Source organism: Gossypium raimondii, chromosome 1 (assembly GCF_025698545.1).
Source record: "Gossypium raimondii isolate GPD5lz chromosome 1, ASM2569854v1, whole genome shotgun sequence".
NCBI classification, from domain to species: Eukaryota; Viridiplantae; Streptophyta; class Magnoliopsida; order Malvales; family Malvaceae; genus Gossypium; species Gossypium raimondii.
The window spans coordinates 18,779,785-18,788,409 of NC_068565.1; the positions used below are offsets into that span (position 1 = coordinate 18,779,785).

Below are 8,625 nucleotides of genomic sequence, written 5' to 3' on the forward strand. Positions count from 1 at the left end.
AAATTGTGAATTTATAATTTTGAAAATAATCGATTAACATACACAGTCCATTTGGAGACAATAACTCATTTTACTTACTTATTACTTGAACAATTGTGTATACTTGCATAAATCCCATTACAAGTTTTTGGTGCCATTGCCGGGGATTGTTGCCTTAATCATTCTTTATGAAATTATTTTTATAATTTGGTTTTTTATTTAATTTCTAAAATTACTAATTTATTCTTTATTCCTTTTATTTGAGATTTATTTACAAGGTGTGTATGAGCATAGATCAAATCATCGATCTATTACTTGTAGATCCTGAAATTGGGCAAGCATTTAGACAGAGAAGACGCGAGAGACTTGCTCAAAGACAAGTCGAGATGGACCTTGGAGATCAAAATGATGGAAAAGGTAATGGAGTCAATCATGTGCACAACCCAATCTTTATTGTTGATGATAGGGATCGTGCCATAAGACAATACGTTATGCCACTTTTCAATGATTTAAATCTAGGAATTGGATGTCGAGTATCGAGGCACCCAAATTCAAATTGAAACCAATGATGTTTCAAATGCTCCAAATGGTGGGCCAGTTCAGTGGTACGTCCATGAAAGATCCACATCTTCATATTTGATTATTCATGGAGGTTAGTGATTCGTTTAAGATAGCTTGTGTGATTAAAGATGCATTAAGGTTGAAACTGTTTCTGTACTCGTTGTGAGATCGAGCACAAGCATGGTTGAATTCTTTGCCACCAAGTTCAATATCTACATGGCAAGAATTAGTAGAAAGGTTTTTGGTAAAGTATTTTCCACCGAGCAAGAACGGAAAGTTTCTAAATGAGATAACTAGTTTTCAACAATTGGATGACGAATCTTATCTAAGGCGTGGGAAAGATTCAATGAATTGCTTCGTAAGTGTCTTCATCATGGGATTCCTCATTGTATCCAATTGGAGACGTTTTATAACGCTCTCAATGAACATACAGGATTAATGGTAGATGCTTCAGCGAATGGTGCAATTTTTGTTAAGTTTTATAACGAGGCTTACGAGATTATCAAAATGATCGCTAGTAACAATTACCAATGGTCGACAAATCGGGCAATTTTTGGAAGACGAGTAGTCAGAGTGCATGAAGTGGACGTGTTGACTTCACTCTCTACTCAAGTATCTTCTATTTCCTTAAAGTTAAAACAGTTTACCATTAATGGTTTGAATAATTTTGCAGCTCAACCACCAAGTCAGTATGATGTTATTTCTTAGATGTATTATGGGAATGGTCATTGTTTCGAGAATTGCCCTTCAAACCCCAAGTCTGTTTGTTATGTAAGGAATTAATATCAAAATAGAAGTGGACAAGGACCACAATCCAATTTTTACAATCCTTCATGACAGAATCATCTGAACTTTTCCTTGAGTAACCAAGGAAATGGACTGAGCAATCATATGTAGCATAGACCCAACCAATCTCAAGGGTTTAGCCAGCAAGCCCCAAAACAAGCTCAAGTTGAATCATCAAACAGTTTGGAGGACTTATTGAAGGCGTACATGGCAAAAAATGACACTTTGATCCAAAGTCAAGCAGTAACACTGAAAAATCTAGAGAACCAGATAGGTCAGTTAGCTACAGGGCTTCGTAGTAGACTATAAGGAGCCTTACCAAGAGATACAGAAAATTTGAGGAATTTTAGTAAGGAACATTGCAAGGTAGTTGCATTAAGAAGTGGTAAGAATTTAGAACCCAATGAGGTTGTTATTGAAGATGAGCCTACTGAAAAGAAGGAAAGTCAACCAACTATTGAAGTTCCTACACCAAAAAAATCAAATACTGAGAAATCTGATGAGGTAAACCCTAAACTAGTAAATTCTGAGAAGCTAACACCTTTTAGTAATTTGCCTTATTATAAAAGTTATTTGTATCAACCTAGAGCTCCATATCATCAAAGAATTCAGCAGAATAAGTAGAAACGAGCTATGCAATTCAAGAAGTTCTTGGATGTTCTAAAGCAACATCTCATCAATATCCCATTTGTTGAGGCTTTAGAGCAAATTCACAACTACGTGAAGTTTATGAAGGATATTCTGTCCAACAAGAAAAGTCTTAGTGAGTATGAAACGGTTGCTCTGACAAAAGAGTGCAATGCGTTTTTATAGAACAAGCTATCTCTGAAATTGAAAGACCTTGGAAGCTTTACGATACCCTGTAACATCGGAGAATCTTACTACGGTCAAGCTTTGTGCGACCTTGGAGCAAGCATCAACTTAATGCCCAAATCTATTTTCAAACTGTTGGGAATAGGTGTAGAAAGACCCACTACTGTGACACTTCAACTAGTGGATCGTTCATTAGCATATTTCAAGGGAAAGATCGAGGATGTTTTGGTAACAGTTGATAAGTTTATTTTTCCTACTGATTTTATTGTGTTAGACTTCAAAGCAGATAAGAAAGTTCCGATCATCCTAGGGAGACCTTTACTAGCCATGGGAAGAACATTGATAGATGTGCAAAAAGAACTCACAATGAGAGTTCAAGATGATTAGGTAAAATTTAACGCTCTGAAGGCCATGAAAGTTTCCAATCTGATGGTGGAATGTTCAGTAGGGGAGGAATTAGAAACCTTAATTTTTATGAAATGTGAGAGCAATCTTGAAGAAGACCCATTGGAGAACACTTTAGGGTCTGAAACCTTAAAAGATGAAAAAGGTAATAAAGGTATGTCTTTGATGGAAGCCAATCCGAGGAATTATATTCAACCACTGCAGTTCAAACTGCTAGAGTTGGAAATTCAAGAATTTACACAACCTAAGTTTTCGATCAAGGAACTGCCTAAACTTGAACTAAAGGTGCTTCCATCCCCTTTAAAATACGTTTATTTAGGTAACAGTTCTACTTTTCCTGTGATTATTTCAGCAAAACTGACAGAACACCAAGAAGAGCAACTGATTATTGTTTTAAAGAAATTTAGAAAGGCAATTGGTTGAACCATGACTGACATATGAGGTATAAGCCCTTCCTTTTGTATGCATAAGATTATCTTAGAGGAAGGTGAATGAGTTAGAATCAATGGGAAAAGGAGACTTAATCCTATCATGGAATAGGTAGTACGGATGGAAGTGATCAAATTGTTAGGTGCGGGAATTATCGACCCCATCTCAAATAGTTCTTGGGTAAGTCGGGTACAATGTATACCAAAGAAAGGTGGAATCACAATTGTCGAGAATGAACGTAATGAGTTAATCTCGACAAGAACTATCACGGGTTGGAGAATCTGTATTGACTATAGAAAATTGAACAAAGCCACTCGTAAGGATCATTTTTCATTGCTTTTTATGGATCACATGTTAGACCGATTGGCAGGTAACGAATTTTACTACTTTTTAGATGGATATTCAGGATACAACCAAGTAGTTTTAACCTTGGAAGACCAACATAAAACTACCTTTACTTGCCCATACGGTACATTTGCTTTTAGGCAAATGTCTTTCAACTGATGTAATGCACCTGCCTCATTTCAGTGATGTATGGTGGCAATTTTCACTGATATGGTTGAAAATTTTGTTGAGGTTTTCATTAATGATTTTTCTATTTTTGGTAACACTTATTATTTTTGTTTGAGTAATTTGGCTAAGGTACTAAAAAGATGCGAGATGACAAATCTTGTCCTTAACTGGGAGAAATACCATTTTATGGTTAATGAGGGAATTGTCTTAGGACATAAAATTTCCAAAAACAGAATTGAAGTGGATAAAGCAAAGGTGGATGTAATTGAAAGATTACAATGTCCAGTTAGTGTGGAAGGAGTTAGAAGTTTCTTAGGCCATACTAGTTTTTATCGTAGATTTATCAAAGATTTTCTGGAATTCTCTAAAACTTTGTGTATGCTTTTAGAAAAGATATTGTTTTTTATTTTAACAAAGCATGTTTAGAAGCTTTTCAAGAATTAGAAAGCTGGTTAATCTCAGACCCAAGAATTGTTACATCTAATTGGAACTCACCTTTTGAGTTGATGTGTGATGCAAGCAATTTAGCTGTTGGAGCTGTGATGGGTCCAAGAAGAAACAAAGTGTTTCATCCTATCTGCTATGGAACTAGAACTTTGACAGGAGCCCAACTCAATTATACGGTAACTAAAAAAGATCTCTTTGATATAGTTTTTGCTTTTGACAAGTTTCGTTCATATCTTATAGGCACCAAAGTTACAGTTTTTACCAATCATTCTGCCGTTAAGTATTTACTCACAAAGTTACAGTTTTGGTAGATCTCTATTATGTGTCCAAGTGGGTTGAAGCCGATGCATACACAACAAATGATGCTAAGGTAGTCATGCAATTCCTACATAAGCATGTATTTACACGGTTTGAGACTCCTAGAGCTATAATTAGTGATTAAGGATCTCACTTTGTAAATAAATGGCTTAAGTGGCTGCTTGACAAGTACGATGTGAAACATAAATTTTCCACTACCTATCACCCACTGACAAATAGACAAGTTGAAAAGGTGAATCGAGAAATCAAAGGTATTCTTGAAAGGGTGGTGCGCCCTAACATAAAAGATTGGTCTCGAAGGCTTGATGATGCTTTATGGGCCTATCGAACTGCTTTTAAGACACCGTTAGGAATGACTCTTTATCAATTAATGTTTGGAAAAGCATGTCATTTGCCGCTCAAATTGGAGAATAAAGCTCACTGGGCTTTAAAGCAATTAAATTTGGATCTTAAGCAAGCTGGTGGGAGAATGATGCTACAGCTTGATGAGTTGGAAGAGTTGAGGTTATATTCATACTAGAATGCCAAGATGTAAAAAGAAAAATTTAGTCGTATACAACCTCGTGAATTCAAAGAAGGTCAGAAAGTGTATTTGTTTAATTCGAGGCTAAGGTTATTCCCTGGAAAGCTTAAATCTCGATGGAAATGACCTTATACCATCTACAAATTTTATCCATATGGAGCTATAGAATTATACGACAACCATGAAGGTACGTTTAAAGTTAATGGTCAACATCTCAAAAACTATTCGGATGGTGAAGATTAGCAAATTAAAACCTCGTTCAAATTAATAGACCTTTAATTTTTATGATCTTACTTTTTAATGAATAATTAGAAATTATTTTTCTTAAATTAGTACATTTAATTAATTCTGTCTAAGAATATTGGAACATAACTGGGACCGTTGTGACCCCTCCAACCTTTCTTGGGAATTAATTTAATGTAATCTTTTGAGAATAAATATCTAATTAACATTGAAAATTTTATTTCCTTTTTAATCTTTATTTTTAATGTTAATTGTTTTTTTTTTGAAACAAAAACAACCATAAGGGTCAACACAATTTATTACGAAAAATCACAAATGGATAATCCATTTCAAACAAACTGTTTATGGCCTCGCTAAACTTTTTTTACAAAGTAAATGGGCTACATTATTACATGACCGTTCGGTCCAAACTAACTTGGCAGATTTAAAAAAATTAAAAGCAGCTTTGCATTCCTTGATCCGTGCGCCAATAACAGTGACGTCCTTGTCTAAATTATTAATTCTGTTGACCAGTCCCACGTGGTCCGTTTCAAACAGGACATGCTCTTTTAACTTCAATCTACGCGCCACGTTAATGCTTTCTTCAAAAGCCATGCATTCAGCCTCTTCCACCGACAATCTAAGCTCTTTAAAACCCCCACCGCCTCCTAAAACAAAGCCTTCTTCATCCCTTATAATCGTCCCATACCCTATTTTGTTTTCACCTACTGCAGCATCAAAGTTTAATTTAATGAAACCCTTAGGCGGTTTTTTCCACTTCCTCTCCACGATGTTGTTTGAAAGTAATGGTTCTTCTAGCATGTTGCAAATTCTAAACTCCTTGCTCAGGTTGCTAGCTCTTTCCCATATCAGCTGAGCCTCCTCTGTTTTTCCTCTGAAGATGTAGTTATTCCTGCTATTCCAGCAGTTCCATAGTGTTGCCATCAGATCAGCCATGGCTCTCTTGTCAAGAACACGCATCAAATCTTCCAGCCAATCAATACAGTGATCATAATTTTTGGAAATGAAGCTCCTAGACCATCCTCCTATCGAAAGGACAGCTCTCGACGTTGGGCAGTCTTTAAACGCATGTAGCACCGTTTCGGACTCAGCTCCACATCTTTGGCACCCCTTGTCAAATCCCTGTCTAATTGTGGCGATATTACTATTCGTAGGGAGAATTTCATGCCCCACCCTCCATGAAAAAACACGGATCTTCGGTAAAGTGTCAAGCTTCCATAAGGCTTCCCAGAAATACCTGTGCGGGCCAAATCCCATTTCCTTCAACAACAGCCAGGAATAGGCAGACTTTGTAGTAAAGCACCCATGAGGGTTGTGGAACCATATCATTTTGTCTTCCTGGTTCTCATTTCTGATGGGAATATCGCAGATCTTGTCACCCTAGTCATGCCCGTACACTTGTTTAACTTTGTTAACATTCCACCTTCTACAATAAGCATGCCAGAGAACTTTCACACTCTTTTCATTATGATTTTAATGTTAATTGTTTTATTTGTTTAATAAGGGGGTCAAATTGGCCCAAGTACTAATCAGTTTATTTTATCTGAAGCAGTCTAATTGTAAATAAAGTTTGGGCTCAAGTCCTGATATACCAAATAGGAGAAAATTCACCCACATTGTCATCCTAGGGTTGCCTAAAAAACCCAAATTTCGTTGCCATTTTTACCTTTCCCCTATACTTGCCGCCCAAGTCACCTTTTGGAGCTAAATTTTGCTACAAATTTGCCTTAATTTATCACTATATAAACCCCTCTCTACCACCATATTTCTCACAACCCTTTAAGAAAATAGCCTAAATCCTAGTCACTCATTCTTTTTCCTCCTAGTTGTCATCCCTGGATCCCGAAGAATCTCCCACAAATTTCTTCCCTTGTTGCAAAAACCCTAGCCTATTGTTGCAGCAAGCCTTTTGCTGGAGTAACCATATCGCCACTGCATTCTTATCGCCACCGCACTCTATCATTTTTGCATGGCTATCTCCAGCGTAAATTCGTCACAATCGCAAGTCTATCACCGGCACAAAATCCCTTGCTTTAACCATTGCCAAATTTTGCCTATTTTTTTGGGAAAATCACCATGTCTCGCAAAAGAACTAGATCTTCCAAGACCTCTATCGAAAATCCCATTGTGATTCAAGATGAGGAAGTGAAAGAAAGGTTTAATTTCATCTTCAAAAATCAACCTATGATGCCGGAAAAAGGTTTCAACTTGGAAAGCAATGATAAGATAGTTGTGCTATGGCCTATTCGAAAGACAATTGATGCCCTCAATTGGAACTATTTTTGCAATGCACAATCATTACCCGAAGAGGAATTAGTGTGAGAGTTCTATGCCAATTTGACTAAGCCAGATGCTACTGAAGTTCTTGTTCGTAAGAAAAAGGTACCCCTAACTTCTAAGTTCATTAATGATTTGTTTAACCTACTTGATGTTGAAGAAAATGAGTACTTTGCCATGATGTCAAATATAAATTGGGATTTTCTTCAACAAGTGCTTAATGTTGTGAAAAATCCAGGATCCTAATGGATTATAAGAAATTATGGTAGTCATTCTTGTCGAAGGGAATATCTAAAACAGTTGGCTAAGGTATGGTTCTACTTTGTTCGATATGGTTTCATCCGTATCTTACACAGTTTCACCATCTTGATGTAGTGACTACTTTTTTTGTATGCATTATTATTGAAAGGTCTATCAATGTTAGGAAGATCATTCTCAAGCAAATCCATGATTGTGCAAGAAAGAAGATCGGAAATGTTTACTTCCCATCATTGATAACTTCACTTTGCTTAAGGGCCCAAGTTAAAAGAAAAGCAAACCTAAAGGGCTCGTATGTTAAAGGTTGCATCATAGCTTATGATCTTGAAAGGTTAGTGAAGAATGCCCATGAATTAAACCCAACTGAGCCAAGTGAACCAACAAAACCAGAAACTAATGAGTCATCGAACAAATCCAAAACTGAGGCTAACTCAGTTACTGAAACAGAAGAAGCAGAATCTGAGGAATAACCGAACAATCTAGAACCTATAAAGGAACTAAACATCTCTGAACCAATAGAGGAGCCGAATGCTGATGAGCTAGTTGAACCAAGTGTTAATCCTGAGTTGACAATTCCTAGGCCCACTTCTTCAAACATTGTGAAGAAATCGGAATTGTCAATTATGACGAATATGATGAAATTTATGCATAATCAAAAACAGACTTACTGGATATATGCAAAAATTAGAGATGATTCTGTAAGAAATACTTTCAAAAATATCTTTAACAATTTTGTTCATGAGTTCCCAAATTTTATCATCTAGCCATGGAAGGAAAATGAGAATGAAATCAAGGATGAAACATCAAAAGAGGAAGACGATGAGGATAAGTCAAATAAATAAAAAGGGGGAATTTCTTGTCTTTAGTATTTACTTCTTTCTAGGTGTTTATTTTTATTTCCTAGTTAGAATTTTTCTTTTGCATAATAAAATAGCAAGTATGAATAAAATAAGCTCTATGCCTCTTCAATAGGGAAAACAAAGTGATGTGGTAATGGGAATGAACATGTCTAAGATTGGATTGTTGAGAAAGATTTGGTACTTAAGTAGTCTTTATGACTCACCGCTATTTTC

At 36.2% G+C, this 8,625-nt stretch overlaps 1 non-coding gene across 1 annotated transcript; it reads right to left on the bottom strand.

Moving 5' to 3' along the window:
• Positions 1 to 814: 814 nt before the first annotated feature.
• Positions 815 to 920, bottom strand: LOC128032692 (small nucleolar RNA R71). Its single transcript, XR_008188963.1, has one exon. It is a non-coding gene; the product is annotated as a small nucleolar RNA R71 (small nucleolar RNA).
• Positions 921 to 8,625: the final 7,705 nt, after the last annotated feature.